This window comes from Actinia tenebrosa, unplaced genomic scaffold (assembly GCF_029948245.1).
Source record: "Actinia tenebrosa isolate PJP-AT-01 unplaced genomic scaffold, QUT_ActTen_1.0 PGA_scaffold16__25_contigs__length_10494907, whole genome shotgun sequence".
In the NCBI taxonomy this organism is placed as follows: domain Eukaryota; kingdom Metazoa; phylum Cnidaria; class Anthozoa; order Actiniaria; family Actiniidae; genus Actinia; species Actinia tenebrosa.
Genome location: NW_028292576.1, coordinates 4,346,808 through 4,354,321, shown reverse-complemented (window position 1 = coordinate 4,354,321; position 7,514 = coordinate 4,346,808). Strand labels below are relative to the sequence as shown.

The window sequence follows — 7,514 nt, the reverse complement described above, 5'->3', positions numbered from 1 at the left end:
AGTCTTTAGCCAAGAAAAAATGTTTTCTCAGTTCAAGAATATCCTAGTGAATAAAGTGAAGGAATTCATGAAGAAGTCAACAACATTAGAAGCGAATGATTACTGTTGTGTGACAAGCATGTGTGACAATTAGCGAGTGCGTTGTTACCGTCTCGTCAATGAAATCGGTAAACTTTCTATTTGTTAACGAGTTATTGATTGATTTTTGAATTTTCTACAAAAACTTTTTTTTATATCCAAGAAGCTTTAAAATTGCTTTCAAACGAATAAAAATAGAGAAACACCACGAAAGAATAAAGAGAAGACAGATTATTCATGAATTAAAGGAGCGAAAGCGATGATGTGTGACAACTAGTCACATGTGAAACTCGTCAATGAAACCGGCAAACTATCCGATTTATGTAAGAAATATTTGCTTGTTTACCCAAATATTGAGTACAAAAACACAGATATTTTCTCCAGTAATGTTTATGTTCAGCTCACGGCAAATAAAGTAAGGGAAATATCGCGAATGAGTTAAAACGTTGTGTGACAAGATTCACCTATCTACTTAGATACACAAATGTTTGTTGTTTGGTTGCGAAGGACGCTACTAAAATAAGAAGTGGAGTTTCAATCCAAAACGATGTGATCGTTAACAAAAACAGTTAGCATTTCATACGCTAAACTTAGCCAATGATATTTCCACTTGTTTAGATACAGTTATTAGATACTATAAACAAGAATTGAAAACAATGTTCTACTATTTAAGACAGGTTAAAGGCGTTTGTTTGAAAAAGTCCGTAGCATCGATGTAATCATCATGCCATAGTTCAACGCGCATAGTTTCGATTTCTTTTTTGATCATAATCTTTTATTCGATGCTTAAGACAACTTTTTAAACTCTTTGAATCGTACTCTTTTAAATTTTGCATGTACACAACATATAGGACGTGTTATATGCTTTGGTTATATAGGTGCAGAGTTAAAAATAGAAAAAGATGCACATTTTTTGAATGGAATGTGTCTCTCGAAAAATGGTTGGAATCATCAGACAGAAACAAGGAAGACGTCATGTGTCGAATGGATAAACATGGTTGGGTACCATTGGATGCAGAAGAGTCCCATTATTTCACCATGTGGTGTGACCTCACTTACAACTATCTGAAAAAACCAAGTATGAATAATGTCAATGACCTGTCTTAAAAAAGAGGTTTATCTGTGGCAAAAACACCCTGATGATAATATTTCATTTGCCAAAAAAAAAAGACATCAGATATGTCGTAAGCCCCGACTGCTTATTCCAAGCAGCAACCATGTCCTGCAATCCTCACATCCAGACAATGGTCACCACAAGGAAACAATCAGACTCTCCCAAGTGAAACAAGCAGAGTACTATAACAGAAAGGCAAGTAAATCTGACACAAGACCATTACTTGCCGAGGAGCCGGTATATGTGTACAATACGCACAAAAGAATGTGGGACAAGGGTGAAATCACAAGGAAACCCAACCCTATAAGCGAACCAAGGACATATGTTGTTGGGATGAACGGTAAGCTCTACCAGAGAACCAGAGAACATCTAAGACCGAGAACAAGCCAGCTTAAAGAACCAGAAAGAAGGGACTACCAAGAAACCCAACCTGCACTTAACATACATCATCCCCAAGACCTACTTGGTAAACCAGCGGTATTGGTACAAGAAAGACCACAGATGACTGAAGCTACCAAAAGCCGAGATGTATCTTTAAGTGATTATAAACCAAAGGAGCAGAACAATCAATCAGCAAGCTATACCACTAGATGTGGGCGTACAATCAAAGAGACTTCGACACACATATTTGCTGTTAAGTCCCAGAGGTCAAGCACCAGGAGCACTTCAACAAGATCCTTTGAAGGTTTGTTGCATATCACTACTTCTCCTGATAAATGGCGTTCATGCTTAGGGTCTCATTTTTTTCCTACTTGTCAGGCAAAAGTCAACATTGCTGAGCCCTCAGTGAGAACTGCAAGGAGTTGAAAATGAAATGAAAGCCATTTGGGATGATAGCTGTTGGTATGTAGTCATTTTATCATATTAGTTATATCTAAAAATGCAGATATCAGCTGTTAATACCTTTTGTTTGTACTTTGTAATTATCAGGATTTGTGACTGGTGAATTCAACTTGATATGGACACAAGGGACAAATAGGCCCGTGAACATAATACACATTATCATGGATGCAACATCAGAGGCCAAAAAAATTGCCAGTACACCAGATTGAATTGTATTTAAAACCCCTGCACATTGGTAAGTAGGATGAATTTTATGTTGTAAACAAAAGTATAGTTTTAAAAGATAATATCTATTGTATACATTAAGGTGGAGCCATTGTCATAGAAGACATCCACTTTCTTGAAAACACTTTGGCAGCAAATTGGCTATCTTTTCAAGATGCACTTGTTTCTCTACAAAGAACCAAGTACCAACGATATTATAACCCTTATCCTCAGGTAGCTGGTGCTGGTAAGCTAACATTTTGTTAATTTTCATCTGACTATCAATCTTAATGTATGACAAATCTCTGACTATGAAAGAAAGGGCATACTTTTGCATTGCTAAACTGGAAAAAAGATGTTTTTATTTCATTCATTCCCAAATGTACCTCACTCCTGATGGTTTGAGGTACCTCACTCCTTATATTATCAGCTACCTCACTCCTTATATTATCAGCTACCTCACTCCTTATATTATCAGCTACCTCACTCCTTATATTATCAGCTACCTCACTCCTTATATTGAAAGGCACTTTGATACTTCATTGTTGTTTTTTTTAGGTAAAACTGATAAAACTGAGACAAAAGCAGACTTGCTGAAATATTTGATGGCCATGTATTCTTAACACAATAAAATTAAGGCATACACCCTACAAGGAATTAATTTAAGAGAACATCTGTATGTCCCTGAGCAAGTTGAGGATAATGAGGAACCACAACATAAAAAGGAAGACCATAGCCATGTTCTAAGAGGAATAGCCATCAGTGTTAGAAATAGTGCTGTGCCTGATTTCAACCTAAGAGACCTTGTCCAATGTATGCATGATCCATGTACAGGCCTAACATGGGAAAAAGGAAACAGGATGAGCAGCGGGATGTTGAGAAAGTCTTATCAATAACAATAGCCAACTGACTGGAAAGAAATAACCATGCTTATGAGGGGAGGTTTGTACTTACTCTAAATGTGGCTAATTAGCACAAGGAGGGGCCTATCAGAAGATGTGAGATCAAGGTACAATCATGATATTGAATGCCCTAGTTTAAAAACAACCGTGATTTCTCAACTATGGACATCGACAGGTATGTTTCTTTTGACAGGGGGAGCACAATAGTAGTGCAAAAACAATGACAGGGTATGTATCATTGGAATCTGAAGGTGTGATGAGAAATGCAATAGTCCTTTTTCATACCATGATGAGACTGGATACTGGAAATATGTTATATCCCTCACAACAACAACCGTTTTATTGTTTCTTGGGATACAAAATTAATTTGATGAGAAAGCATTTCATGAGGCCGTTCCAAAGTTCATGTTAGACTTCACAAAAAATTTGACCCAAACCTCCCCTTTTATCGCTACACTAGTGTAAATAAGAGATACGATATATTGTTGTCCTCTTTCAATGCTCCATCTGATGGTGGTGTATGCAAGAGCTGACCCAGATGTTTTTGTGACAATTCGAGCTGTAATGCTGCAGCATGGTGAACTGACAACGTGCTCAGCTCATTTCAGCCCAGCTGAACGTTTACCTCCTCCACCACAGTAAAGTGGTCATAACACCAAGACAAAATCAAACAAAATTGTTTTTTCTAGATGTGCAGGTTGGTCTGAGAATGATGATACATAATTCCTTAGGCTAATGTAATTCATGTGAGCTGAAGTAATTTATGAAGGCTGACTCAGACCTAACCTGTTGTCTAAATGCAGCATATTGTGGGATAAAAAATCTACTCATTTGCAAACGACACTTGTACATTACTTACAAGCTATGCATACGCCACAAATCCTTGATGGTCGCACTTAGATTTTTCTAAGAGCTCTGGTTCGATTCCGGAAGGGATTGTTGTATGTATATGCATCTCACAAGAACAACACATTTTCAATAATAGTTTTTTAATAATTTAAGTCTTCCATATCATTCTATATATTATAATGTATAGAAATATGTGTTTATCAGAATTATCTCTTTTATTTGTTGCTTTTTTCTCCCAATATGTTTTGCCAGGTAACATTTGAAGTAGGCAAGAACTTTCATAGTTCAAATAAATAGAAATCATGATAATAATAACAATATCATACCTTAGTGACGGTTACAAAACACCAAACTATTTCTTTCAAGAATGAAAGGCACTTTTTAAGCGCACATGGATACTACTAGTTATTGCTTTATTTGATAGTCATCTTTCTTGTTTGTAAAGAGATCAGATTTAAAATTTCTGGCAACCAACCACAGGAAACCCAAGCAAATAACCGTGATATACAAAAATTATCATAAATATTAAAGTTTGAAATGTTTTATTTTTTCATGTCATTTGGTTTTTACGGTGGTTTTTAAAAATCACCTCTCCATAGTAATATATAGCCAGACCCATTCAAGTTATTTGCTTGGATTCCCTGTACGGCGAACACTCTGGCAACACACGGCTATGTACAGGTGATACAACCTAATTTCCCTAATATGATTTCCAACCTTCTAACATTGAAAAAGGAAATAGTCCAAAAGTATAACTGAGGCACTTGCTTTACAGTAAGAGATACATGATCCAATGTTAAAAGACGATGACTGAGAAAATATTTTTATTCATTACTTGATACGGTTCATTTTCAAACTTCACTATTTTATTACTGAAAAAAACAATTAATGACACTTAAAAACATAGATGATGCAGTGAGCTGTGTGGGATGGGCTCAGATATCATATAAAAACATATGTAATAGGTAAATTGAGAGTGCCATAAAGCCTTTCACAATTTTAAGTCATGTAAAAAATGAGCCAGCTCAACTAGAAACCTTGGACAGCTGTTTCGGCCTGTATTGGGCCTCGTCAGCACAGTGTATCTAGTGAGCTGATAGAGTCCCACGAAAAAGTAGTACTTGATAGATGAGGCAGTAAGTCTCATAGTGTGTTGTAAATTTAAGCTGTTTTTAATACGTTTCTTTATATGCTGACATGCAGTAAATAATGCACTAATAATAATATTATTAGTGAACACTAGTTTGAACTATGAAAAGAGCAAAATAAAGGTATTGAAAATTATTTTGTAGTACAAAATGATACACATGAGGTAAGGAAACTAATGTGCAGTGTTTAGTACTTCAAAGCTTCAGTTTCTTTCAGCTTTCGTTATCAATATTTATAACCACTCTTTCAATAAAAGATGTGACTGTTTAAGGGACTAATTCCATTGAAAGAATCCGAGACGTTCCATCTTCATTTCATTATTCCTGGTCATTGCCCAGAACTTTTTTCTTAAAAGTGTTTTGATGGAATATTTTACACCCTTGAGTAGTGTGCAATAGTGGACTATCTTAATGTAAGAGTCTAGAAAAAAATTATTCTAAAAAGTTATTTACTTTTTTGCTTTGTTGCAGTTTCAAACTTTTTATATGTTTAAGTTTTCTCCTGCTCAAAAAACAAGTTGACACCATATATCACATGGATTAAAACTCAGAACAATAGGTTTAGAAATAACAATAGACTCGCATTTAGCGGCTTTAATCGATGGGATTAAATCTGAAACACCACCCTTTGCCACCTAGAGAAACCAGGACAGCCTTCTAATTAATTCATTCCAAAAAAATAAGTCTCCCTTAAACAATGGCTAGCACTGACGGCCGTACAATTTTACTGCCGTCTTTGTTGTCGTCCCCGTCCGCGTTGCTGTATTTTATGGTTATTCCATGATTCAAAATGCTTGTATTTACGAACTGTAATACTTTGCTTATATTTCAATCTATATATGATTTATATATGATATGGCCATTTCTGAAAACGATCCAGGATTTCGTTTTTTTTTGTGTGTGTGTGTTTTTTTGTTTTCTTAATTTGTGAAAATTTGTGAATAAATGGGTTAAAGTTTGAATCCGTAAATTTTATGAGCACATGCATTGTATTGGGGACAAATGTTGAGATCAAGAGGAATGTAAATAGACCTTTTCTAAATTCACTTAGGTGATCACAAAACAATAATGGTTTCAATTAAGTGCATTGCACTATCATAAATATGTCGTAAATGCCTCTTGCTTGAGGTTCTCAATTTGCCCTTGAACCCCCTAGTTGAGCCCCTCCCACAGGTATTTTGGGAACAAGGAAACAGGTGCATTTATTTTCAGGGAAAACAAAATATTGTCAGAGTATTTTCATGCAACAAGTAAGACTTGAGGAACAACGACAATACATTCTTGTCAGTAATCTTCGGAACAAAATGAGAAACACTGATTTTGGGGAACAAGTCATTTAAAGGGAACAAAAATGTTAAGGGAACAAAGACCTTTTTTTTTGGGAAGGACCCTAGGTACTGCCATATTACTCAGTTGTTAGCAAGCCCGATCACTGCTATGATTCAGTTGCAAAATGGAGCACGTGAGCACTGTTTCAGGTGTTCCGTTGACATGCGTAGGACTTTTCAGAAACATGCAGTTTTAATATATGGTCAGAGGCGAAGCTTTCAGTAACAGCTACAACCCCATGTGACTTACCTTTTCCTAACAATTCCTTAAAAAGTCATATACAAGTATTGCGCTATCGCGAAATGTGGCGATTGTGTATTGTCATAGTTTGAATCATCGCGAAATGTGACTCATGCTTGAATACCACATTTTGCGATGAGAATTTGTCGCAAACTGTTGCGAAATAACACTTTCGAAAGTCATTTACAAAAATATAAACAAAAAAATTGACAAACTACAACGATAATATAGTTGTGCTCGTTGTTTTCAAGTCACGATTGAGTGAAGGAATGATCGATATGTTAAGAATTTTCGTGAAACAATAGAACCAATTTGATTGACAGGCTCTAAGCCAATGGGAATTTTACGCTCATATTATGAACGTAAAATACGAGGAATGTAGGGTCATCATTGCAGGCTCTCCCTCTTCCTCCTCCCCTCCCCCTTTTCCTCCCCAATCCACCTAGAGCCGCTACGCTGGCTACCATCTTGCACGCAAACTTCCTTCTTCGACGGCCCCGGTAGAGGCTATTTCGCGAGACTCAAAACGACATCCCGAAATGACGTCACCTTCGTGTTCCCGACGGATTCGTTCCGTCGTACCGACTCGTGACGTGACCAACAACAAACAAGATGACGCCGATGCGTTTCTACTACTTTTCTCTGTGCTTTTCTTAAAGCTTTTCTCTTCTTACATGAGGACTACCTCCAAGTTCCGTACAAAAATAAAGGTAAGATTTTAGGCAAAGTATTTTAACAGCAATTGTTTGCAAAATCGTAACAATGTTTTATTATTGTGTCATTTTGGGACTCACGAAATAGTTGTTT

General features: G+C 36.3%; 1 long non-coding RNA gene across 1 annotated transcript; it reads left to right on the top strand.

Annotated features, from left to right (window-relative positions):
• Positions 1-1,952: 1,952 nt before the first annotated feature.
• LOC148910608 (uncharacterized) lies at positions 1,953-2,858 on the top strand. Its single transcript, XR_016119930.1, has 3 exons — positions 1,953-2,035; positions 2,123-2,270; positions 2,798-2,858. It is a non-coding gene; the product is annotated as an uncharacterized LOC148910608 (long non-coding RNA).
• Positions 2,859-7,514: the final 4,656 nt, after the last annotated feature.